We start from the raw sequence: 27,002 nt of genomic DNA, 5'->3' as shown, positions 1-27,002 counted from the left end.
CTGTTGGGAACGCGGTTCCTGACGGTCTGATGGCAGACAGAATTGTACTGATTACAACTCAGCTTTCCGCCATCCTTCTCATGGCGGGGTCCCACTCAAACTGCAGCATGACTCCATGCCTCACTTGACCTTTTGCTTGAGTATATTGTGCTAGGTTGCCTGCTTTCCAAAGACACTGGTCCAGTTGCTTAGTTCACTTTTGATATCTCCCTCTTCCATTCAGTGGCAGCATCCCAGCTCCCTTCAGGTGTTCTTATTCACCTTTGCTGATTTGGTCTCTTTCAGTATTCAGTTACATGCCGATATCATCATTGACTGCTAGGTTATGTTGTTTGTCAGCATATCTCATACTAAGTTGCAATGCATCGCAATACTTCTTGTCTTTCGATGTCACTGTATTATTTGCATGTTGAGGGTGCATCATTAGGTATTTTGTAACATAACATTCCATCAATAGGATCAATGTTGCTTTATATGCTTGGGGGTGAGTTATACTTTTAAACTTGTTCTGTAGTCATTATACATGTATGTGGATTAGTCACTAATGTCCGGCTATGGAAGATGCTGTAAAAAGTTGTTAAACCGGTCATTACATGCCACATAAAATCACTTCTACATTATGTGTGTTTTAGACTTGACATCCTTGGCGTGGTCCCCCCTAACTTTTTGCCTCTGCTTCCTAGTTTGTTTCTGTGTGCTGGACTCTGTTTTTGCTGTTTTGTTACTCTGGGCACTTTACCACTTCTGACCAGTGCTAAAGCGCGAAAGTCCAAGTGCTCCCTAGTAATTTGTAATGGTGATTGGCTTTTTCCTGATTGATTTACTAGTAAGTCCCTAGTAAAGTGCACTAGAGTTGACAAAGGCCTGTAAATCAAATACTACTAGTGGGCCTGCCGCACTGATTGTGCCACCCACATGAGTAGATCTGTAAACATGGCTCAGGCCTTCCACTACAGTGTCTGTGTGTGCATTTTTTAAACTGCCAATTCGACTTGGCAAGTGTATCCACTTGATAGGCCTAAACCTTCACTTTTTATACATGTAAAGCACAGCGAAGGTAGGCAATAAGTATCCCCATGGGCAGGGTTCGTGTATGTTAAAGGTGGGACATGTAGTGATGTGCTTTACGTGTCGTAACAGTGAAATACTGCCAAATTTGTTATTCACTGTTGCAAGGCCTGTCACTCCCATTGGTTAACATGGGGTCTGCCTTTAAATATCCTTAAAGTGCAGATTCCCTTTCAGAGCATATCAGCAAAAACAATTCACCCACTGCCAGGGCCAACGACGGTCGAAACGCAGGACACACCACCCTGCCACCGCCACTCATTCAAACTCCCCGCCCACCAAATATTGATTCACTAATCAGCTCAGCGGACAGTGAAAGCAGAACAACCATTGGCGGTACCAACCATCGCGGTCAGCAATGCGAACCGCCAACAACAAATGCACACATTGGCCGATTTGTCTTCCACCTGAAGACGAAGGCTTCACTCAGGAGAGTACAGAGGGATGTCTGGGCACAGAGGAAATCCCTTACCCATCCCACAGTCCTGGACAGTCACCTTCCAGAAGCCCCACCCAGGACACCACTGACACCCCTACCACTCAGCCACCACCATCAGCTCTGGGCCAGCGCCCCCACACCGGTGTCTCCAGGCATTGGACTGGCTGCTCTCATTTACAGAGGCCCAAATCTCCTCCCACCACCAGGCAGGATGTTGAAGGGCCCACTGCAAGCGGGACTGCCAGACCTGTGCAGGAGACACAGGCACAGGGGGCTAGGGCCAGTGGGAGGGTATCAGTGGCCTGGGGGGGGGGCAATAAGGGATGCTCCTGCCCAGGAGTTCATTGCTGAGGTCCTGGGTGCAAACCACCACTCCCAGGACAGGATGGGCCAGATCCTGGCCATGTTGGAGCAGAATCAGAGGCTGCAGGTAGCACACACTAAGAGGCCATGGAGCAATGGAAACAGCTCAATACCACCATGGCCTCCGTTGAAGGGGTGCTGCAGCACCAGACCAACATCCAGCCTGAGTCCTCTACCCACCTGCAGGCCCCTTCCACTAGCAAGGACACTGCCCTGCCATCAACATCTGCAGCAGCTATTGGAGTGATGGCCCTGCCAGAGGACTCGCAGGACACCAGCACTCCTTCCCCTGCAGCCCAGGTACCCCCTCAAAAACACACTTTTGTTGTAGCCAAGGCTTGTTGGTGCCTTCCAACACAAAATCTCATCTGCAACGATGTTCACGCTGTGGGACATCTTTTGCATCATAAAGGAACCCGCTGGAATCTTCCTAGGGTGCATTTCTGCAGTCTTCAACTAACTAGGGACTCTTCTTTTGCACCCTCTTCTGGGTTGGCAGGGACTCCAGTCCTTCCTGGAACTTCTTTCGACTTATGGACTTGGTCCCCTTCCTTTGCAGGTCTTCAGGTCCAATAATCCAGCAGTTGTTCTTTGCAGACTTGGTTGGCTGCTGCAAAATCCCCAAAACAAAGTGTAGCGTGTCCTAAGGAAACTTGCAGTACTCCTGCTTTTCTGGGCTCTGTGGTGGGGTAATTTACTTACCTTTACTGTAGTCTTACTCTCCCAGCGATTCTGCACACACTACACTTGTCTAGGGGGGAATTTGTGATTCACGTTCCACTTTCTTAGTATATGGTTTGTGTTGCCCCTAGACCTATTTTCTCCCATTGTATTCTATAGGATTTCCTACTGTTTGCATTGTTCTATGACTATTTAATTGTCTCATTTTGGTGTCTAGTGTATATATTGTGTATAATACTTACCTCCAAAAGGAGTATTGTCTCTAAGACTTTTGGTACTGTGTCACCCAAATAAATACCTTTACTTTTGGTAACACTGAGTATTGTCTTTTCTTGTGTATAAGTACTGTGTAACTATAAATTGTATTGCCTGAGCTTTGCATGTCTCCTAGTTCAGCCTAAGCTGCTCTACTATAGCTACTTCTATCATCCTATGTTGATAGAACACTACTACATTCACTAACAAGGGATAACTGGACCTGGTGTAAGGTGTGAGATGTAATTACCCAAGGTATCCACTACAAACCAGGCCTGCCTCCTACATTGACATGTGATAGTTGAGAAGTACTTACCATCAGATCAGATTACATCCAGCATAAAAAGTAATGAATGCTAGATTTTGGTGAGTTGGGTAAACAGCATAATGAGATCCTTGAGCAACTTTTAGACAAGTTATGTACGAGCAGGTGTAGTGGCTATGTTCAATGTTGGTTTAAAAACTATTGTCACAGTGGATGCCAGTGTGATGGGTCTAGGAGGATGTTCTGTTGAAAGTATGTGAAGGAAGAGAGATGCTTTTGCTAATCGCTCTTTGTTTAGCACATTTAGGAATTACTCAGTAATTGAATGGGGGGCATTGGCAGCTTTCTCCACTGAGCATTTTTGAAGCTATATTTGGGGTCTCATGGTGATTTTGAAAACTGACCACAAAGCATTATTCAAAGTTCTGAAGCTGGAAAAGGTGAGCAAATGCTTGGCTAGATTAGCTGCCAAGATGTAAATTTACTATTGCAGCACAGACAACGTTGGTTTAAAAGAACTGTATTGCTGATTGTGTGTCTCACTTGCCAGAAGTGTCAGGAGGTGTCTATGACATATAGAAAGGAGAAGAGGTAGCACATATATGTGATGTCATGAAGGGTTTGGAAGTTCTCTTTCCAAGCAGGATTGGATGGAAGCTATGACGAATGGCTGTGCTTTAAAAGGAGTGGTTGTGTTAATACAGAAAGGGTCTGGAAGTGACACAACTTTTCCAGAATGTGCCCAACCTTTTAACAGCACTTTGGAAACATTGACAAAGAGCAATTGGTATATGATGATGCAAAGAGAACAATTTGTTCTCCTAATGTGTCAGCAACACTTTGTTAACATTGGACCATAAATGGCATCTTGGATGGGTTGGAAGATCAGGCAGATAAATGGGTGTTCAAATGATACCTGCGTAAGGAAGTGGAGAAGAGTTTGAAGGTTGGTTTGGGTACTGTAAATCCTGACCAACATATAAATGATCCTCAATTGTCATTCAACAAAACCCTTCCTGATTCTTACCGGATCTTGCAAGATGTGCAGCATTGGTTGTGGATCTTCATTCTATTTGGATAGCTCTATGATTCATGAGGAATGTGACCATCCGCTCTACCATTGTGGCATTGAGGGCACTTTTCAGTAGGAAGGGGATTCTGTCTTGGTTGGAGCTCTTTGAAAATGAACAACATTTTGGAAGGATCTGAAATTACTCATATACACACCTCTTTGTACAATCTCAAGGACAATAGGCAGGTGAAGAGAATAATCTAGTTAGTTAAGGGGACCATGGAAATGGATGTTAAGGCAGGTGGTTGAGAGGTTAATGTCAGATATGTTGTTGGAACACCATACTACAATTAATAGTGTATCTGTTAAATCCCTTTTTGAGATGAAATGAAATAGGTCACCTGGTACAAAGATGACTACAGGATGGTTGCACAACATTTATTGTGTTGAGATTAAGGCTTTACTATTCCCATGTCGAAATTGATATGCATGCCCAGTAGTTGTTGCTGGTACTTTAGATGCACAAAGACTAGCAGTACCCTACCACAAAATTTAGCCATATATTTATGAAAATGTATTTTAAAGTGTAGCACCCACCTCTTTACAATACTCATGCTCCCTTGCTCATCTGCATCCATTTCGCACTTCTAGCACAATCCCTAATGGGAAGATTTATAAAGGGATTTGCATTGTGAAAGCACCACACAATGTGGTACATGCATGACGCAAACCTCAAATGTGATTTATGAGGCCTTGCAAGGCCACTTTGTGTGGCCTTGAGAGACTTAATAAATCTTAAGTTAAGCAAAGCAGAGCACATTGCTGCCTTGTCTTACTCTACCATGAAAAGGGGTTCCATGGGTGTTGCGCGGGTGTTGCCACGCAATTGCAATGAATTATGAAACATTCCCAGATTTGCCGGAACTGATGAACGTGACGATGTGCCACAATGCTACGCCTTTCCAGGGGAGGCGTAACAAGGAGAAATATCTTTATTTCTCCTCGTTATTTCCTCTTTGTATATGTGCTGCATTCTGCAGCACACATGGATAGAGGAATATGATTCAGGAGATATTTCTGTGCAGGAAGGTGCTTCTTCCTGCACAGAAACAATCCTATGTGCAATGGAGGCCCCCTTGCATCATGGTGCAAGGGTGCTTGCGTTGGAATTAGGCAGCCAAAAAGGCACAAGTACAGGGGGAAAGGCAGGAATGCACCATCTTGACTTAAATACAGCACAGCCCTGCCTTTTCCGTGTCATGCAGTGCAGTGCAGAAAGGTGACTTACTGCACTGCACTACGTGTTATTCTCCTAAATATACCCCTGAGCCTTTAGTGAGGTGGCATTATTGCCCAGCACCCCCACTCTAAAAAATGTGAGAACACCAATGCATGCGTTCAGACCAAGGGGTATATTTACAAGCCTGGTGCACTGCCGGGGCAAAACTGTTTTTGATGCTCCCGCTACACAAACTGCAGACCCATATCTATGAGGCAGCCACTTTGTGTGACTTTTCATGGCTTCATAGATATGGAGCAAGACAGAGCAGTGTAAGTCACTGCATAGCCCTACTGTGCATCAGTGAGGCATTCCAGGGCCATTGTGGTGAGTTTCCTCAGCCAATACCCATGGGTTATGGTGCATTCCCAGATTTACAAGGACGTGGAAACCAAGTGCCGTAGAGAGAAGAAATATGCTTATTTCTCTTCATTTTTCCTCTTTCTATGTGTTTTGAATTCCACAGCGCACATAGATCGAGATAAATGCCTCCCTGGATGGTTTTTGTGCAGTAAGGTGTCCCTTCCTGCACAAAAACAATCCTGCATGCAATGCAGGCCCCTATGTGCCAGTGCAGGGAGAAGGGTCAGAAATGCACCTTATTTAAAAAAAAATACAGTGCATTTCTGCCCTTTTCCTGTGGAACAGCGCAGCAAGGTCACTTGCTTTGCTGCCCTACACCACCATTTAAGTACGTATGCCCCGAGTGTACATAATCCAAACACTCATTGGCTGCTTTCATTCTACTCCCTGTCACAGGCAGCCCTGGCTCCACCCCCGCCCCCTGCTCCTGCTGGCAGACCACACTGGGCGTGGCCTGTGGAGTTCTACTTGGTGCTGTAATCATTGTGGCTGGGATGGCTGTTCATTATAAGAGACTACTGGACCAGAAGAGCACAAACAAAGGTAAAAGTCCATAATATGGCCCTTATTTTATCTCTCTGTATATTATGAAACACAAGAGTAATGTTTCTGTCACTCTTTTCCTCAGATGAAAATGTCAACCAGAATCCCAGAGTTATCAGAAACTCCAATACTCAATATGGGAATGTGAGAAAAGGGCACGAGGGGCAGTCAGTGGTGAGTAGCAGACAGTGATGAAATCATGTTTCAAGTAAACATTTAGTTAATGCCTTGTTGTAACAAATCCAATTATACATATTGTTTTTGTTTTTAATTATCATGCTGTATGGAACAAAGTGCATAGGCCTTCCAGTCCGTGCAGGAAGAGCATAGCTTGGGGCGATAGTTTGAAGCCTGATGCATACTAGAGAGTAAGCTGTGCCTGGCAGATAGACTGACTCTTACTCTCCGGAGTGACCCCTGGGATGCTCTGCTCTGATAGTCTGGCAGTGGCTACCATCAACTGAAAATGCTGCAGGAAATCTTTCTGACTTTGTTAGAGGTAACCTTTCTTAACTTTTTTGTACATTTAGGGCCAGATTTAAAGAAAAGTGGCGCAGCACGGTGCTGCGCCAAAATTGGCAGCGCTGAGCTGCATCACTTTATAAATGCACGGATGAGCCGTATTTAAGAGAATACAGTGCACTCCTGCGTTTCCCCCTGCACTGGCACTAAATTGAGCTTCCAGTGCCAACACAGGCACCCTTACACCATTGTGCAAGGATCCCTGTGTTGAGGGGTGTGATTGTTTATGTGCGGAAAGGTGTCCCTTCCTGCACATAAACAATCACTAATGGCGCTTTGGCACTTCTGTGTGTGCTACACAATGCAGCACACACAGAAGTGCCAAAGCATCATTTTCAACTGATTGTTTATGTGCAGGAAGGGACACCTTCCCACACATAAACAATAATTTCTGGCATTTTGCTTTTTCTAGGCACGCCCACAGCAACACCCCTTGCACGCCCCTTCCACGCACAATGCTGCATGGGAAGGGGCCGTATTTACAAGATGGTGTTAAGCCACAAAAATTGGCTTAACGTCACCTTGTAAATATGATGCTGTGCTTAGCACCACAGGAACGCCATAAAAATGACGCTCCCGTGGCGCTAGGGGCCTATAAATATGGCCCTTAATTTTAGTAAATGTAGATGAGCTCCCTGCACTGGGCCTGACGGTGCCACTCCTCCTGGTTCTTGAGTCCCCATGACTCTGGCAATACACCCCTATACATATGGTGTCAGTGCCTAATCTTCTTTATATAATGTATGTTGGGGAGGGACTTTCTTCTCACTTTATGAAAGAAATACACACTTGTTTTAAAGTGTGTCCCTCTTTTCATGTCAGAGCAAGGACTTCTCCAAATATTGGCAGATTACATACCGTAAATGGAGTTGTGCAAATGCCTCAGCCATGGGATGACTTAGCTCTGTTTGTAAGCAAACTAATCCTGGAAACAAAAGGAGTCTCCACCTGAGGAACATCTTCCAGGTAAGAGCTTCAAACTTGATAATTAGTGTGAGGGAATCGGTTATTTGTTGGAGGGAATTCGACTCCTAGGTAAGTAACCAGTCTATAATCTTGTCAGGGGAATCACCAAGGCCCTCATTTACAAGGGCATTGCACTTCCGGAAGGGCACTTTTACCAATCCGCCGCTGGTGCCATGCCCTGCCCCATATTTACAAAGCGGTGTTAAACCACTTTTTGTGGCTTAACACTGCTTTGTAAATATGGCTACTTTACACACATCAATTTGCATGAAAGGGGCCTGAACACTGACGCAGCACCAAAAACGAATGCCACTTCAGTTCTACATGGTGCAACAAGGAGAAATACTTTTATTGCTCCTCGTTTTTACTTTTCCTATGTGTTATAAATGGGGCATCTGGTTGGCAGTCAGTGTGCACTCTGTTCAAGCAGGGACCCACTTTCTAGTCACGGTAAGGGAGTTACACTCCTAAGACAACTTCTGCTCACCCCCCTGGTAGCTTGGCACAAGCAGTCAGGCGTATCCCAAAGGCAATGTGTAAAGTATTTGTACCAACACACAGAGTATTACAGTGAAAAAACTTCAAAAGGGACACAAAGCCAGTTTAGAAAAATTGCCAATATTTATGTAAATCAAACAAGACCAAAATGACAAAAATCTAACATACACAAGCAAAGTCATGATTTCTTTTAAAGTAAAAAGATTCTTAATCCATAGAAGTCAATGGATGTGTAGTTTTTACATAAAGTACATGGTTTGCGAGCATCATGGGTGAGCGTGCATCAGAAAAGTCAACGATACGTCAATTTCTGACTCGCAAATGTGGCTGTGCATCGTTTCGTCTCCGGTCGAGTAGGAGATGCGTCATTTTTGTCTTCCGCAGAAGACCGATGCATCGATTTCCAGACAGGCAAACCTGGGTCCTCCCAGGTTCACGGGGATTTTGACACTAAGCAAAGACTTTGCATGTGACCGGGTCCAAAATGGGGTGGCGTTGTGGGCTAAAAAACAATGTACTAAATCCAGATCTTTGTAACTGGGGGTGAATGTTTGCTTTTTTCAGCATTCTATCCATCATCTGTTTTTTTTTGCATTTGTTGCCCTAAGTGGGAAGGATATGCCCAGATGTGGGTCCAGTGCTCACTGCACCACTGGATTCAAGCTAGCCTGGCTGATGAAGGATAATACCCCGAAACTGGTACCAGGATGCTTGTTTTCTGGTCCAGGGAGGACGTGGCTTGGCAGTTCAGGCTGGACTGTTCCCATGTGGAACAGCATCAAGACTGATTTGCATGTGGCTGGATCAAAACTGGGGTGGCATGGTGAGCAAATGACGATGGATTAAACCCATATCTTTGTGATTGGGGGTGAATATTTGCATTGTTCAGCATTCTATCCATCATCTGTTTTTTTTTGCATTTGTTGCCCTAGGTGGGAAAGGTATGCCCAGATGTGTGCCCAGTGCTCACTGCGCCACTGGATGCAAGTTAGCTTGGCTGATAAAGAGTGATAACCTGAAACCAGTCCCAGGATGCTTGTTTCTGGTCCAGGGAGCAACTGGCTTGGCAATGTGGGCTGGATTGTTCCCATGGGCAATAGGGTCAAGACTTATTTGCATGTGGTTGGATCCAAACTTGGGTGGTGTGGTAAGCAAAAAAACAATGGATTAAACCCAGATCTTTGTGACTGGGGGTGGATGTTTGCATTGTTCAGCATTCCGTCCATCATCTGTTACTTTTTACCTTCAAAAAGTGGCATTTTCAAACTTGTGATCTAAAAACCAACTTTATCGAAAGGTGTATTATTAAAGACCCCAAACCCTATGCCTCCATCTGCTACCCATGGGAAACTACACTTAAAAGATATTTAAAGGCAGTCCCCATGTTAACCTATGAGAGAAATAGGCCTTGCAAACCTGAAAAGCGAACTTGGCAGTATTTCACTGTCAGGACATGTAAAATATATTAGTATATGTCCTACCTTTAACATACACTTCACCCTGACCATGGGGCTACCTAGGCCCTGCGTTAGGGGTGTCTTACATGTAAGAAAAGAGAAGGTTTAGGCCTGGCAAGTAGGTACACTTGTCAAGTCGAATTGGCAGTTTAAAACGATTACAGAGCTACTAATGTTGGTGGCACAACCAGTGCTGCAGGCCGACTAGTAGCATTTGATTTACAGGCCCCAGGCACCTCTAGTGTACTTTACTAGGGACTAACTAGTAAATCAAATATGCCAATCATGGATAACCCAATCAACATCACAATTTACACAGACAGCATATGCACTTTAGCACTGGTCAGCAGTGGTAAAGTGCTCAGAGTTCAAAAAGCCAACAGCAACAGGTCAGAACAAATAGGAAGCAGGAGGCAAACAGATTGGGGATGACCCTGCATAAGGGAAAAAGTCCAACACATAGGGGGTCATTACAACCTTGGCAGGTGGCTGAAGCCGCCCGCCAAGGTTGGACCGCCGGGTGGCCACCAATTCAGCCGCACTCCCGCTGCAGCCATAATGAGATCCCCGCTGGGCCGGCGGGCGGAAACCTGGTTTCTGCCCCCCGGCCCAGCAGGGATCTCGGCTGCAACACAGGAGCCAGCTCCAAAAGGAGCCGGCGGTGTTGCGGCTGTGCGATGGGTACAGTTGCACCCGTCGCACTTTTCACTGTCTGCACAGCAGACAGTGAAAAGCTGCGCAGGCCGTGGCAGGGGGCCCCTGGGGCCCCGCGACTCCCCTTTCCGCCAGCCTTTTCATGGCGTTTCTTACCGCCATGAAAAGGCTGGCAGGAGGGGGACTTGTAATCCCCTGGGCAGCGCTGCCCTGGAGGATTACTCATGCTGGGACAAAAGTGGCGGGAAACCTTCAAAACAGTTGTAATGACCCCCATAGAAGGAGGATGTAATAAGGACATATAAGGACAAATGCCCCACTTGGGAAGGCATAGCATTTTAGGACATTCCCAGGTTTTCTAGCTTTAGTAAACCCAGGAATATATCAAAACCCATGGGGGGGGATAGACTGGAATGACCATGCTCCACCCATGGAATCCCTTCCCAATGCAAGGGATTGCAAGGCAGCAATATGCGATACCTTGCATTCCTATGTATTGTACTTAATTACTCAAAGCAGCTTTGTACGTCTTAGCAAATCCAAAAAATGATTTGGCATCATGGTTGACCCAGAAAAGTGATGCAACCCCAATGCAAAATCTTTGGAAGATAAAGATTGAGCTAGAGGGGCTGTCTTTTCTGTTTCCGTTGCCGGGATGTGTGGTGGATTAATCTTGGAAATAGCCTTATTTTCAACTGCCATCTGAAGTGTATATACTCCTGGATGCTTTGAATGCTGGTTGACAGTACATTACAGCGCTTAGAGGCATGTACTGAGAAAGCAGTGCCTCCTGCGGATTTCTTATAATAAGCTGGTGTACCTCAAATTTAGCATGTAGACATAGCAATACATTTTCTTAGGAGGCTCTTTGAACAATGCATAGTGTCTTCAACATTGCCCTTCTTGATATTGGTAGCCAGTGAAGTGATTGGAAGACTGGAGTGATATGTTCTCTCGGGTGAAGTCAGAGAAGAAGCAGCATTTTGGATGAGTTGTATTTTGCGTATGAAGAATGCAGGTATGTCAGAGTATGGGTGTTGGCATAGTCAAGCTTGGAAATTATGGTGGTCATTATGACATTGGCGGTAGTACCATCGCCAGGCCAGCGCTAATGACCGCCAAATAATGAGCATGGCGGTGATCCCTCCCATAGACAGCCAATGTACCACCCCAACCGCCAGTGCGGTACGACCACTGAACACAGCGGTAGCAATCTTCAGGCAGGCGGAAGACAAGCCTCCGCCCACCATATTATGACAGCATACACCACGATTACTGGGGCATTAGCAATGCCATCAAAAGCCTGGTGGAAACACACCATATAAAAGGAGACAGTCACCTCCAGGGACACAGAGGAGTCTGCTGCCGTCATGGAACCAGAACTGCAAGTCTTCCCGATGCTGTACCACGCCATGGCTATACTAGAGCACCAACGCCGACGAAGACAATGACAATGAGTACAGCCGCCTTACATACATGGGAGGGAGGGAGGGGAGAGTGACACACACACATGCACAACACACACGATACACACACCCGGAACCATCTGCAGAGTTAATCCACAGTAACAGAACCCAGGAGCAAAGAAAGCTAGGACACATACCTCTGTTCCAACCACTGTAATCTAGTAGGATGAAGTGCCCAAATCCAAACAAATACAGAATTGAATATACACATGCAGGGCCATTGGCCAGTTCAAAGTCTTAAAATGACCACAGGGCAAAGACCAAGCCCCAACTTGGATCCTGACAACATTGGGACGCCCCTGTGCAGGGGTATCATGTTGGAAATAGGCTGGCACCTCAGGGGGCAGGAGAAAGGTGGGGTTGGGGAGTGGGGACAGCTTCTTTTTGGGAGGGGGGTTCTTGGGCTTGGATTTGGGTTTGGGAGGGGGCGGCACGTTACCCTTCTGTTTTGGGGGCGGAGGAGTGGCCTTGGGGTGGGGGGGCCGGAGTTCCACTCATGTGCCTGTTAGTGGTAGCTGAAGTCTTAGGGGGTAGAACAGGGCTAGACTTGCTGCTGGAGGGACTGGGTTAGACGGGTGGAATTTTTCTCTTATGGGCAGGACGGTTGGAGGGGTAGGGAAGAGGTCAAGGCTTGAAAGGAAAAGCTTCTTAAGACCAATGGAGCGGGGTGTGGGAGAAGGCATGAGAATGGAGGTAGTGGGAGTGGTTGTAGCAGGATGCGGTGTGCTGGACTTGGGTACAGGTGCATGGACAGTGTGCGTGTGTGAGGTGGAAGGCTGTTGGGGGTCTGAGTACGAGAGTTTGTGTGTCTTTTGAGGGGGGCAGACAGAGTGAAAGAGGTCAAACAGGACGTGTGGATGGATGTTGTGGTGTCTGCACGTGAGGTGGGTGTGCTGCATGAGGAGTGATGGTGGTGGTGACTGCGCATGTGGTGTGTGGGGTGAATGTCTGCAGGTCTGCTGTGGGCAAGGCTGTGCAGGTGGCGGGTTCTGGGACTGTTGATGCAGTGCATGCTGGTGTGAGTGCTGATGTGATTGTGAGGGAGGAAGAGGGGGAGACAGTGGTGGCAGTGGATGATGGTGTGTGTGCATCTGGGTGTTGGCTGTGTGAGTGCTTGTGGACTGAAGTGTGCTGCCTGAGTTTGTCTGTGCAAGTCTTGTCTGTTGTTTTGGGTGCATGCTTGTCAGAATGTGTGCGTGGGATGGGTTTGGAGAGAGGAGACTGAGATTGGGAAGTGGTAGTTGGAGGGGGGACGGAAGAAACAGGGACAGCTGCCATCAGAAAGGAGGCCAGAGGCTGAAAAGATCTCTGTAGGGCCACCAAGCCACTGTGAATGCCCTTCAGGAAGGCATTTCATTGTTGCATCTGGGGTGCCAGCTCCTGGGTGAGCGGGCACTGGAAACTCTGTGGGGGGTTACTTGGAGGGCTGTGCTGGTATGGGTGGGCTGGCTGTAGAACCTGTAGCTAGGGTGGTCCCAGAGGGGTCTGCCACCACCAGGGAGCTCCCATCGGAGGAGGAATCAGAGTCAGTTGTATCAGCTCCTGTCCCCTCTATGGTGCTCCACTCACCCTCCATCCCATTGGTATACAGTGGACTCTGCCTCCTGGGTCCCATGGGCTGCAGCTCCCTCACTCACCGGTGCCCCTGCTTCTTCTCCAGATGACGATAATGCACACATGGACAGGATGACAAAAGGTGAGGGGGAGAAAGAAGTGAAGCACAGGGTCAATCACAGCACCAACAGCATAGATGGCATACACATCACTATCACACACAGAGTCTAAGAATAGGCAGTATGGACCACAGTGGCATACATACCATTGGCTAGGTTCCACAGTAGGTAGGAGCCAAACACTACCATCTGCACACCAACTGGGACCAACTATGCTTGGTCTGACATACAAAACCAGCTAACTAGCTATCTAAAATATGCATTACACCCAAAATTCCTAAGCTGGACCATGCAGCAATGTCTACGCTGGCAAATTCGGGCATCTACTGATTAGAACCCTGCACTCAAGTCCCATGCCTGGCAACAAAGATGGTTGTCACACACACTATACTCACCCCCTTGTGGCTGCTGTGATGCCCTCAAGCGCCCACCCAGCTCTGGGTAGGCCACCACCAGTATGAGGGCCATCAGGAGGGTCAGGTGCCGACAGGCACTAATCCGTCGTTGAAAGTCTGTCCCCAGCTGGGCCTCCACTGTCTTCCAGGCCCAGTGTCTCAGGTCCTCCCACAGTTTCCTGCAGTGGGTGATCCACCAGCTATGGACCCCCAGGGTCCGCACATCCTTGGCGATGGCATGCCACAACCCCTTCTTCTGATGGGCGCTGACCTGCAGTGGTAACAGGCAGACACACTTATCACACTGTCACACTTATGGCCTTCATACTGCATTTGCCCCGCATCAGGCACACACATGACCCATACCAATACATTAACACTGCCACCAGCCATCCCCCCCAAATGACACACTACCAGCACACACACATCAACATCCAGCCATGTTGCATGCAACGGACCCATGATGTACTCACCTGTTGGTCTGGAAGCCCATACAACTGCACATACAGAGGTAGGACCTCATCCACGAGCCTCTCCAACTCCTCTGACGTGAAGGCTGGGGCCCTTTCCCCTGTTGCACAGGCCTGGCAGGTTCTAGACGCAGGTCACAGCAGCGCACGCAGTGGGGATGTGGTCCTGTGGAAAGTCAGGAATCAAGTGAAGTGATGGACAGAAAATGGCGGTCATGTCCATGGCGGTGAACACCGTCACTACTGGCATTGATCATCATTGGTTCCTGTGCTCCATAGAGGCCCATGTTAGCCAATGAGGAATTGCACGGCAGTGCAGACCACCTCCCGCAATTACTCCTAATGCCGGCGGAGTGAAGTCACTTCCACCTGTCCCTGCATACAGGACAGGGGCTTGCCATTTTCTACTGCTGGTACACATGTACTGATTTAAAAGTGTGTCATAGGTGTTGAATGTACACACCTAGACAATTCCAGTGTCCAACATACAAACATGCTCTGTGTAACTGATGTAGTGAGGAGGAGGCAAGCACCCATGTACAGACCCTTTGTGGACTTGGCTACACAGGAGGAGAGGCACATCATACTCACCTATCGTCTGGACAGGGCTACAATCACAGAGCTGTGTGCACAATTGGAGCCTGATCTGCTACCTGCTATCTGTTGCAGCACAGTAATACCCGCTCTTGTGCAGGTACTATCAGTGCTCCATTTCCTGGCAACAGGCTCTTTCCAGGTGACAGTGGGCTTGGCTGCAGGAATGTCACAGCAATGTTCTCTATTGCAAGGGTTCTGGCAGCCTTGCTCAAACACATGTGGAGCTACATTGCATTCTCCCAGGTTGATGAATTGCCCACTGTGAAGACTGGATTCTATGCAATGGGACATATCCCACATGTGACTGGGGCTATTGACGGGACCCATATTGTCTTTGTCCCCCCTGGGCCAATGAACAGAGTTACAGGAAAAGGAAGAGTTTCCACTCACTCAATGTCCAGATGGTGTGCTTTGCTGACCAGAACATCTCCCACGTTACTGCCAAGTATCCTGGGTCAGTGCATGATGCCTTTGCCCTGGGGAATAGCAGTGTCCCACAGCTGATGGCAAAACTCCAGAGGCTCAGAGTGTGGCTTATTGGTGAGCCTGAGTCCCCACCCAGTGTATGTCAGTGTATGCCTTCAGGGGTCATACCCCATGCCATTGTGCAAGGCTAATGTGTATCCCTCACTTCTTCCAGGTGACTCTGGCTACCCAAACCTGTCCTGGCTCTTGACCCCTGTTAGGAGTCCGACAACAGGGTCTGAGAATAGGTACAGTGATGCTCATGGGCATACCAGGAGGATTGTTGAAAGGACCTTCGATCTCCTGAAGGCCAGGTTCAGGTGCCTCCATCTGACAGGTGGATCCCTAGGCTTCTCCCCTGAGAATGTCTGCAAGATTGTTATTGTGTGCTGCATGTTGCACAATTTGGCCCTCAGATGCCATGTGCCCTATCCACAGGAGGAGGAGGGTGACATTGCACCCGTGGCAGCAGTGGACAGTGAGGACAGTGAGGAGGAGGAAGAGGAGGAGCATGTGGACAACAGGACATATATGATCTAGAAGTACTTCCAATGACACTCAGGTAAGTCTGTTTAACTAAACTTTTCTCCATTTCAGTGCCCTACTGTGTGGCTGTTGCATAATGCTAGTCATTACCTTTGCATCCAACCTGACTGTCACCTATGCCTTCCCTTGTTGCAGATGTTGCTGTGGTTACAACAGTGTAATGCTGTGATGTGTACAGACTGCTGAGACACATTTGTAGGATGGATCAACATATCACTAGACATTTACACAGGATCATGCAGTTCATTACAGTTCAATACATTGTACATTACCTTACGATAAAGCACAATTACTCCAGTTGTGTCCATGAGAGTTTTTTAATTGTTCTGGTATACAATGCAAAGTGCAATAGAGTGGGGTGATGTTTGGGAATAGTCCAGTGTAGTAGACCAGTCTGTTTATTGCACAAGTCCAGTGTCCAAGGGGCTATAGGAAGGGGAGCAATGGCAGTTCAAAGTAGACAAGGTGACCCAGTGGAACACAAGGGGGACATTCAGGATGGGCTCATTTCCTGGCGGTTGTCTTGGCCTTGGCACCTGTCTCTGGTGCCTGTCTGGGTCGTACAGAACGTTTGCGAGGTGGTTCACCTTCTGCAGGGGAAGGGGTGCTGGTGGCCTGTGGGTCCTGTGGCAGGGCGTCCTGTCCACTAGCTGCAGCAGATGTGGAGGGCTGCTGGGTGGAGTTGCTAGTGGAAGTGGCCCGCTGGTATGCTCTGTCCTCCCGCATGGTGTTGGCCATGTCAGCCAGCACCCTTACAATGGAGGCCATGTTGGCATTTAGGCCTGCAACTGCACCATGACCTCCTGATGGTGTACCTCCTGCAGCCACTGGTTCGCCTGTATGATGTTGATCACCTGACCAATCCTGTTCTGGGATTGCTGGTATGCCCCCAGGACATTTGTGAGTGCCTCCTGGGCAGTCGGTTCCCTGGGCCTGTCCTCCCCTTCTTCCGGTGCACAACTGTCCTCTGAGTGTTCCTGGCTCCCTCTGCCTGTTTCCCCTGAATGGTGTGCCCACTCCCACTGACCCCAGGACCCTCGTTGTCTTGCCTGTGTGGTGTGGACTCTGGTCCCTGTACAGGTGGGCACACTATGATTGACGTGCCTGGGGACAGAGGTGTGGGTGCATTGGCTGGCTGCTGTGGTGTTAGATTCTGAGGTGGGGGCTCTGTGGTAGACTAGCTATGGGATGGGGTAGCCGACTGATCTGTGGTCCCAAATGGGCCAGCAAGTTCATCCAGATCCAGAGCTCTTGATTTGCTGTCATCACTGGGGGCATCTTCTGGTGGGGGACTGGGTAGCCGTGGCACCTCCTCGCTACTGAAATTGGCTGGGGCTCCTGCGGGGATATAAGTGATGTATTGTGCTACATGTCGGTGACATATTCCACATTACTAGCTTTTCCAAAGTTATTGCTGTTGCCCCCCCCCACCTTTGGTTGTGTATTGAGATGGATTGTGGGATTGTTAGTTCTCCATGCTGTGCATGCATTGGTGGTGGGTGTGCATGCAGAGCTGGAATGGATGTGCATGCAGTGGGTACAACATGCAGGGCTTGGCATTTCAGTTTGGTAATTGGGGTGGTGCACTGTGTGGGATGGAGTGGGGTGATGGGAGTCAGGGTGAAGGGTCGTGGTGGCATGCAGGTATGGGGGGGTGATAGGTAGTAAATGGTGACTCACCAGTTTCCAGTCTTCTGGCTACTGAAGTGAGTCTGAAAGGATGCAGTATTGCCAAGACTTGCTCCTCCCATGCTGTCAGCTGTGGGGGAGGAGGTCGAGGTCTACCGCCAGTCCTCCTGATGGCAAGCTGGTGCCTTGCTGCAATAGAATGCAACTTCCCCTGTAGGTTGTTCCACCTCTTCCTTATGACATAGCTTGTGTGTGGATGTAGTCCCACGGAGTTCACCCTGTCCACGATTTTCCGCCATAGCTCCATCTTCCTGGCAATGGAGATCTGCTGTACCTGTGCGCCAAACAGCTGTGGCTCTACCCTGACTATTTCCTCCACTATGACCCGCAACTCCTCATCAGTGAATAGGGAGTGCCTTTGTGGGGACATAGGTGTTGTGTGGAGTGTGTTGTGCAGAGGGTGATGTGTGATGTGGTTGGGTGTGTGGTTTGTGGTGTGTGACGGATGAATGGGTAGTTGAGGTGCGTGTGTGTGTGCAGTACTCTCTGGGATTGGCGTGGCAAAGTGTATCAGTCTTCTCATGTTTTCAAAGGATTGTGGGAGTGTGTTTTACAGTGCTGTTGATGGGTGTGTGGTGTGTGTGTATTTGTGTCAGGTGTGGATTTTTGGTTCTGGCCAATGTTGTCTTGTTTTGTTTTGGGTGGCCATATCCGCCTTAGCAGTGGACACCGCCAATGGTTTACTGCCGTTGAATGTCTACTGTGGTGATTCGTGGGTCATTATTTGGAGTGCATTGTTTTGGTGGCGTAACAGTACGGGTGGTAGTACCGACAGTTTGTCACATTCAGTGGGTCTGGCGAATTTGTGTTTTTTGCTGGTTTCTGTTAGTTTATTTGTGTATGTGTCATAATCTAGCGGACAGATGTTTTTCTCCACGGCAGTATGTTGGTGGCAGTCAGCACAGTGGTATTTGGAATTTACCACCAATGTAATAATGAGGGCCTATGACTGTGAGAATGAGTTGCAGTTTCTGGTGGTATCCATGGTATGGGAAAATGTAATGTAATGTTTTCATTGTGTAGAAACCACTCTGCTCTACGTTGTTAACCTGTGGTATCAAACATAGGCTTGAATCCATGGTTACCCTTGAGTTTCGGACTTCTCTTGTTTTGTTGGAGGGTACTCATGATCCTTAAGTCATATGGTGGTAAGCTGGTATTTTTGTCATTCTCTACATGTAATAAGTTCTGTCTTTGCAGTAATAAGCTTCGGATGGTTATTCATCATCCAGTTGTTTATGGTAGTCATCAAGATTTAGATTGTAGAGGTCTTCCAGACCATCCATTTCAAAAAACATGTGGGTGTCATCTACATAGTTGTAGCAGGTGAGGTCATTTAATCAGGTTTGGTTAGGACTTTAGGTAGATGTTGAATAATAGAGGGGATATAGTGGACCCTTGCGGGATGTCACAGTGTTGTGCGTGACAAGTTGATATGAAAGATGGTATCAACACTAGTTTACTGTCAACGCTGCGAGGCCAAACAAATGAATAGCCATTAGCTAACCTCCCTTCTAAGTTTCACATATGGCTGTGTGAAGAGATTATACAACTGTACATGCCAATGACTCATGTTGTTCTCCCGCCAGCAACTTCCTGACATTCCCTAATGCTGATACATAAGTGATTATCACTCAGAAGCATTCAGAAGGAATGTTCAATCAGGAATCTCCAGATTCCCATCTGGCATGGTGCTTTGATTAGACTATTGTGCAGGAGCACAGTTGTCACAAGTCAGGTATGTCTCACATTTTACTGACATTGCTCCAGTCTACACTGGCCTTTTTGCTCTGTAGACCGTTCTTTTGTTTACTGGAGCCATATTGAGGCATATATTCATAAGCCCCTTATGCCACCTGGTGCCATAATTGCATCATTCTTTTCCTACTAATGTGGCACAACAAGGCCAAAATCCTCACGCCATATTTACAAACTGCCGCAGTGCATCATTTTTTAGGTTAATATGCTTGTTGCAGCGGGCTTATGTAGCAGCAATGTGAATTTGAAATGACCCAATATAGCCTGCCACGTCACAAAGGGCTGCTGTAACAGGGTCAGATTGCTGAGGATTCATCTCCTTGAAACCACAACCAGGGCATTTGAAGCTGAACACATTTGTATTATAATTGGCCTCTCTAGACATCTCCACAGATCATGAACTAACATTTATATGTTGTAATCTTAGATCTGTAGTACTATGAATCTGCTTTAGAGAAATGTCTGATTTAGAGTGTTTGGTGTGCATTCTGGGTAAGAACAGGTATTGGGATCTACACAAGCGAATCCACTCCAGACTACGCTAGGTACATTTCTTTTAGAAATGTCTTGGCCTGTCAGGTTTTTTCTGGGTGTTGACTGATCCCAGGCCTAAATTCAATAGCTACCCACATCACCAGAATTGGTTGCTTTTTAAGACAAAATCTTGCTCTTTCCTTGTGTCTTAGGGGCCATAGGGAGGCTTTCAATTCAAGGGTGATATTTCAGTCACACTAGTGGGGTACTATTGTTATCTGGAGAAGTGTAGGAATGCAGTGTGGTAGTACACTTGTGGATACCCGCAGGGATAACTGGACCTGGCACAAGGTGTAAGTACCATCAGGTAAATCAGGCAGTGACCTGCGCAATGGGCCACTGCACTGGGGCCCCTGCACTGCCCATGCCAAGTGCATGGGCAGTGCAGGAGCCCCCGGGGGGGCCCAAGAGTACCCCCACCGCCAGCCTTTCCCTCGTGGGTAAAGGCTGGAGGAAAAGGGATCATTATTTGAAGGATGATGATTTCCTCCACCGTCAGGTAGCCTAGTGGTGGCCCTCCCTGTGCTCATTATATGGCGGCTCAAGCCGACATGGCAGTAAACTGCGTACACAGGCACTCTAGTGGCAGGCCTGAGATTCGAACAGCTATTTCTGTGGGTGGCACAATCAGTGTTGTGGGCCCACTAGTAGCATTTAATTTATAGACCCTGGTCACAGTTAGTGCCATTTCGCCAGGGACTTCCAAGTGAATTGAATATGCCATTTGGGTATAATCCAATTTTATCTTGTTTTAAGGTGAGGGCACAGGCACATTAGCACTGGTTAGTAGTGGTAAAGTGGGAAGAGTCCTAAAGCCAACAAAAATGAGGTGGGCCTACAGGAGAGTTGAAGACAAAACGCTAGAGGGAACACCATCCCAAGGAGGCCAGGTCTAGCATGCAGAATTAAACAAATTAAGCAAGATAATCCGGCGCAATCAAAATTCTGCCCCGGCCTAGACATTAGTTCTATTTCCAGTTAGAGGAACCATAACGGGACAGGCAGCAGAAATGCCTTTAATGCTTTGAGTGGTGGTTTCACGGTTTGCAACTTAGACGTCTGCTCTGTGATAACATCTCTGTTTGTTGCTGCTTGCATGGCACTTCCCATTTTGATGCTACAGAGTCTTCTACTTCAATAATTATGGACATTCTCTGATCTGTGTGACAGGTGCTGCTGCACCAGCTGCACAGCGGCATTGACAGCGGCTCCATGTGGAGCCACCGGAGATTCTACCTGCCGGCCCAGCAGAATGTTGTTTGGGTGGCCGGCGGGATCTCGAGGGGGCTGGCGGTCAGTGAAATTGCAGCCAGCATGAACAGGCCCTGCTCCATAGGCCACTGATGCATGCTGCATTGCTCAAAGGATACCCTATGGCCTGCAGAGCTCTTTCCCCCCACCCCGCAAAAGGCATTGAGGGTGAGTGGGGCTGGGGGGAGTATTACATCAGCACCATGCCCCCAGCGGATGATTTACTTGAACACAAGGCAGTCATGAGGGACCTAGAGAGGTCTCTCTCATGCTCGCTTTGGGACATCATCATTGTTTTTAAGCAAACAAAAAATATCACTAGGATTTTACGGCATTCCACTGTATTCGCTATCGTGCAATCAGACACCAGTAGCTAATCCCTAATGGGTATCGTTACCTGGAGCTATCGTGAAGCCCTAAGTAGAAGGGCCTGTGTTTGTCCAACGTTTGACAGAGAGCTCATCACTGGGAACAGTGCACTCATTTAATTACAGTATGTTCTTCTTTAGGATTGCATCCCTGGGGAAGTATTTTAGGTAGTTAGTAACTTCTGGTGCTTGCCCATTTGTGCCATCTTGCTCAGCAGCGTCACCCAAAGAAGTTGTCAACATTAATTGTTCATTACTTGGGGGCACTTTACTTAATGCGATGCTCCTTCCTCCTTCTCCATCAGCTTTTAGCGTGGATATTCCACCATTTTCCGTTGTCTCTGTAGACAATGGATCCCACTGCTCTTATCATGCATCAGGCAACTCTGTTTCCTGTTCGTTACAGTAATTCATGAGTGCTTCTAATACCTCAGACAGGGTGGCTAGCTTATCTATTATTGCATCATTGAGACTCCACCCACCATACTACTTTCATTCCATTTGTTCACCCAATTATCGAGTTTTCAGGTTAGTGTGTCCAGCTTTCTATCAAGTGTGAGCACACTTTGGACCAGCATGTGTGTTAGTTACAGGTGTATCTCTAATTTCTGTGACTGGCAGGTAAGAGCTTTATCTGCAGCTAAGAGGGAAGCATTTATAGTGTTTAGAATACAATCTGTCCTATCTTCTCCCACCGCCTCGCTCCAAGGCGAGTGGTCCCTTGAAATTTCAGCACCGGGTGCCTCCCTCATCTCCGCATCCCCACTATGGTCCTCCTTTCTTGGCTCTCATAGTGACCAACAGCCATGTGCAATAGTGGTGGACTTGACTCCATAGAGCCTGGCAAGAGGGAGGAACAAGACTGGCTGTTGCCTGGGGCCTCTTGATCATAAAGTTCCTCTAATTGGGAATAGGCCAGCTGGTGTATCCTTGCCTCTACTAACATTTTTTCTTGCTTGATGGAGTGGCACGGCTTACAACCAACGGGCGGATAAACATAGATGAGGAGATCTCATTTCTGTTGGGCTTATCCCCAGGCAAGGCCTAGTGTTGTGGCTGTTTCTGCTTTTTTCTAAGGCTGTGTCCACAAGCTTTAACAGTTGAGCAGCAGTTGAAGCGTCCAGGCTGGAACCAGCAGCGCTGCTGAATGTACTTGGCCCGAGTCTGGGCACTCGCGCAGTCGCTGTCTGCTAAGTTGGTGGACCAAATTCAAAGTCAGAGAGGTAATCTGTGCATCCTGGCCAACCAAGAGCTTGGTATCCTCTCCTGCTCACACCTTGCTCTCGTGAAATGGTTGTGAATAAAGGTTTTTCTGGTGTTCAGGCCTGGACCATTTACTCCCTTGCCCTTGGGGCCCAACTTATGCTCCTTTTCTGGGCTTACATTTCCGTTTCCACTATGGAGCGCCTTGTCCCGTGAACCACCAAGGATCTTCCTTGCGTGTAACTATTGTCCATTTTCTTCCTTGATTTCCTCCCCAGTTTCAATACTGGTCTATTTCCGGGCACTGTCAGCACACTTTGCACAGATATGAGACTGCTTCTCTGCCATAAGCCGCCCCCTTGTTTTAATGCAATACCTGCATGCGAAAAACAAACTTCCAGTTACCTGCAAATATCATAAGGTTTCTTTGTGCTTTCTGTGACTCAAATACTAATGTCCCGGATTTCGAAACTCTCGGTGATCTTGGTAAAAATGGATGAACTACTGGTGGTCCGGGCACAAGCCTCCTGAAAATGCATATGCCCGCCAGCAGAACTTGTCCACGTGAGCCTTATATGAGAACCCAGGCCCAGTCCAGGTGATTTCTTGAGTTATGATTTTCCAGTCTTTTCCAATCAACACCAATCAATCACTTTGTAGTTTGAGCTTGATACTTAACTCCTACGAGCGCCACTTCACCCCCTGCCTTTCTCCTTCGTCTTCTCCTTCTCCAGATGCCTCAGGCCGGTGAGGCGCGATCACGGTCCTATCACAGGGCTCCTCAAACATCCACAGGTCCGGAGTCACCGTCTGTTACCACCAAGCAGCTGCTGGGCCGAAGGAGACACTCACTACAAATGTAAGCAGGGACACTCACGAGCTCCACTTAGTGGCACAGTTTGCTGTGCAATCAGAGGTTTAATGGGACATATGCTGTGCTGTACAAGAAACAAGTGTGTGAACCAGTCCTGCTGTAAGGTCCACAAACGCACCAACCTACTGCTGGCTGCTCTCACCCCACCAGCAGGGACCGCGGCTCTGAGCCTACTACTATCATCCTGCTTGCGCACCTTGCTTGACCTCCTGGCTGCTTCAACTGAGCTTCAACCGAGCCAGTCCCTCAAAGCTACTGATACCGGTGCTTCCTAAGATGTTTCCTCAGGCACTCCCCCTCAAAAAGAAATACTGTGGGATGTGGAATCAGTGCCCTGGCAAACAGTGGGTCGGGGGGAAGAGGAGTAAGAGGGGGGCCCCTCACACTTGCACTCCCCTCAACTCGGCCTTGTTCCCCCCCACCACAGCAGCTGTCCGCACTCTGTTCTGTACCTGGCGGGTGGCGGTGCTCACCAGCGGCAGCAGCAGTCACAACGCCGTGCTGTGTTCACGTTCACAACACTGCTGACTGCACCTTTGAGACCCCCCGAGTCACAGCCCTCTCCTGCGCTTGTGCACTCTCATGCGGTGATCTCCTGCCACTAGGGTGACCACCTGTCCGTAAATTTCACGGACTGTCCGTAATTTCGCCCTGCTGTCCGTTGTCCGTGATGAAAGTCTTCACGGACAGCATTTGTCCGTAATTTCAGCCTTTCACCTAAAGGACAACGGAGGCAGGGCGAAATTACCGGCAGATCAGTTTCCCCAGCTGGAATGAAGGGCAGGGGGCCTCCTGTGTTCTGAGGGAGGGGCAGACAGATAAGAATCAGACCTTCTTGCCAGGGTGTCTGCTTCCCTAAAGCAATGCAAATGTGGATAACTGGTAAATCTGCAAATGTAAAGGCGCTTGAAAACCTGCACTGACTTTAATGAAAGGAGTCACTTGAAGCTTTCTGATGGCAAAGATATCTTCTTTTAGATAAGTACTGTAATGTTGAGCTGTAGAGTGTGTGGTTTTAATGGACTGTTATACATTTTATACCTAATACTAAAAAAATTTATATTATTCAAATCTGTATTTGAGATGCACTTTTTTCTATCTAACAGAACTGTATTTGCGCATTTTGTAGCAGCCTATATTAGGATGTAATTGCATTTATATAGCGCTTACTACCCCTGATGAGGCATCGAATACATATTTAAAATAAGGACTTACACATTCACAGTCCTTTCAGGAGCCTCAGTACCTCATAGTACTAACAAACATTAGCAAAGCCAATAGGTCTTGTTTACGTAAGAGTTATTGGCTTTGCCAATGTGTTTTAGCCATGGTCTGCACCAGAGTGGCTGCTGTTCAACATGGCTAAAAGTTAGTGGTGTGGAGTGGAGTAGAGTGGCATGGGAGCAGTGGTGTAGAGCCCAGTGGTGCAGAATACAATGCAAGGGGGTACAGTGCAGTTGTTTAGAGTGCATTGGCGTACAGTGCAGTGGTTTAGAGTGCAGTGGCATGGGACAGAATAGAGTGGCATAGAGTGAAGTGGAGTAGAGTGGCAGAGAGTGCAGTAGTGCAGAGTGGTACAGTGACATAGAGTGCAGAGTAGACTTGAGTGGCAGAGAGTGCAGAGTAGAGTATAGTGTTGTAGAGTGCAGTTGCATAGAGTGGAGTGATGCAGAGTAGAGTGGCATAGAGTGTAGAGGCATAGATTGCAGTGGCGTAGAATGCAGAAGTACAGAGTAGATTGGTGTACAGTACAGTGGCAGGGAGTGCAATGTTGCAGAGTAAAGTGTTAGTGCAGTTATGTAAAGTGGAGTAGAGTGGCACAGAGCAGTGGCAGAGTACAGTGGTGCAGAGTAGAGGGCAGCGACATACAGTGCAGCTGTTTAGGGTGCACTGACAGAGTGCAGTGGCATAGAGTGGCATGGGGCAGAGTAGAGTAGCATAGAGTGCAGTGGAATAGAGTGTATTGGTGCAGAATGTAGTAGTACAGAGTAGAGTGGTGTAGAGTATAGTAGCGGCCAGTGAAGTGTTGCAGAGTAAAGTGTCAGCGTGCAGTGGTGTAGAGTGTATTGAACTAGAGTGCACTGGTCAGAGTGGCGTAGAGTGCAGTGGCGTAGAATAGATTGTTTCAGAGTAGAGTGTAGTTGCATAGAGTGGAGAGGTTCAGGGTAGAGTGCAGTGGCATAGAATGCAGTGGCACAAAGTGCAGTGTGGCGTAAAGTAGATTGTTTCACAGTAGAGTGAAGTGGCTTGGAGAGGTGCAGGGTAGAATGGAGTTGCACAGAGTGGCATAGAGTGTGATGGCATAGAGTAAAGTGGTGTAGAGTGCCATGGCATAGAGTGCAGAGATGCAGAGTAGATTAAAGTGACATACAGTGTATTGATGTAGAGTGCAGGGGAATAGAGTTGAGTGTTACAGAGTAAAGTGCACTAGCATAGAGTGTATTAACTTAGAGTGCAGTGGCATATAGTGCAGTGTTGCAGAGTGACATAGAGTGGAGTTGTGCGAACTAGACTGGTGTTGCCTAGACTGGAGTGTTATAGCGTACAGAGGAGCAGAGCGCAGTGGTGTAGAGAGGCGTAAAGTGCAGTGTCATAGAGTAGAGTGGTACAGAGTAGAGTAGAGAGGCATAGTGTGAAGTAGCATAGAATGCAGTGGCATAATGTGGATTGGTTCAGAATGGAGAAGAGTGCAGTGGCATATAGTGCAGTGTTGCAGAGTGACATAGAGTGGAGTTGTGCGAACTAGCTTGGTGTTGCCTAAACTGGAGTGGTATGGCGTGCAGAGGAGCAGAGCGCAGTGGTGTAGAGAGGCGGAAAGTACATTGACATAGAGTAGAGTGGTAAAGAGTAGAGTAGAGAGGCATAGTGTGAAGTAGCAGAGTGCAGTGGCATAATGTGGAGTGGTTCAGAATGGAGAAGAGTGCAGTGCAATGGCATGGAGTGGCGTAAAGTGGGGTGATGCAGAGTAGGGTGCAGTGGTGTGGAGTGGTGCAGAGTGGAGTGTAGTAACACACTGCCATTACAGACAACACATTTTTAATTGAAATGATCATTACATTTGCACAGACGTACAGTTTTTCAAATCAAACTATACTGTGCACAGACGATGATGTGTGGAAATTACATCACCTAATGGAATGATTTGTTTTAATCATATAAAGGCATTTGTTTCCAGCACAGTTAAGGATTAACAAAAATGTGCTTCATTTGTACTCCTAATTCTGATATATTCTGAAGTATATTTAAATGTTGTCATGTGATAGGAAAACTCTTTTCTAACCCCTGTATCCAGCTAGATTGTCGCATAAATCCTCTCACCTTGAAGTCAGAGAAAGAAAAGTAAACACT

General features: G+C 47.6%; 1 long non-coding RNA gene across 2 annotated transcripts in view; it reads left to right on the top strand.

The window, feature by feature from the left end:
- The window catches only part of LOC138247469 (uncharacterized), a 195,158-nt gene that overhangs the window by 93,520 nt on the left and 74,636 nt on the right, over positions 1-27,002 (top strand). Inside the window, exon 1 of one of the 2 annotated variants that reach the window (XR_011194517.1) lies at positions 6,266-6,442. The exons of the other annotated variant lie outside the window; for it this stretch is intronic. This is a non-coding gene — a long non-coding RNA (uncharacterized lncRNA). Of the gene's footprint in view, positions 1-6,265; positions 6,443-27,002 lie in introns of those variants that run through there. 2 annotated transcript variants of the gene reach the window in all.

This window comes from Pleurodeles waltl, chromosome 7 (genome assembly GCF_031143425.1).
Source record: "Pleurodeles waltl isolate 20211129_DDA chromosome 7, aPleWal1.hap1.20221129, whole genome shotgun sequence".
NCBI lineage: Eukaryota > Metazoa > Chordata > Amphibia > Caudata > Salamandridae > Pleurodeles > Pleurodeles waltl.
The sequence above is the reverse complement of the archived record's forward strand: the minus strand, read 5'-3'. Positions and strand labels throughout refer to the sequence as shown.